Source organism: Macrobrachium nipponense, chromosome 41, assembly GCF_015104395.2.
Source record: "Macrobrachium nipponense isolate FS-2020 chromosome 41, ASM1510439v2, whole genome shotgun sequence".
Lineage (NCBI taxonomy): Eukaryota > Metazoa > Arthropoda > Malacostraca > Decapoda > Palaemonidae > Macrobrachium > Macrobrachium nipponense.
Window position 1 is genome coordinate 38,892,292 of NC_061102.1, and position 358 is coordinate 38,892,649.

The window sequence follows — 358 nt, forward strand, 5'->3', positions numbered from 1 at the left end:
GTAAAAGTCAGGTGCAAAGGGGTGTGTTTGGTTGCTTTGATTGATACTGGGTTCAGTGTCAGTGTTCTTTTTAAGAATGGATGTGACAAGTTGTGGAGTGAGTGTGAAATTAGGAAATGTAAAGGGGAGGTACGAGGAATAGGAAATTTGGGTATGCCTGTGGTGGGAATGTTGCGTGAAAATGTAGAAATCGAAGGGGTAGTGATGGATGAAGGTGAATTTTGTGTGATCGAGGGAATGAGTGATAAGTGATAAGTATGATATGTTGTTAGGGTACAGGTTCCTGAAGAAGTGTGGGATGGTGGTCCATCCGAGCAGGAATATGATTGAGTTGCATAGGAAGGGGAATGTACATGGA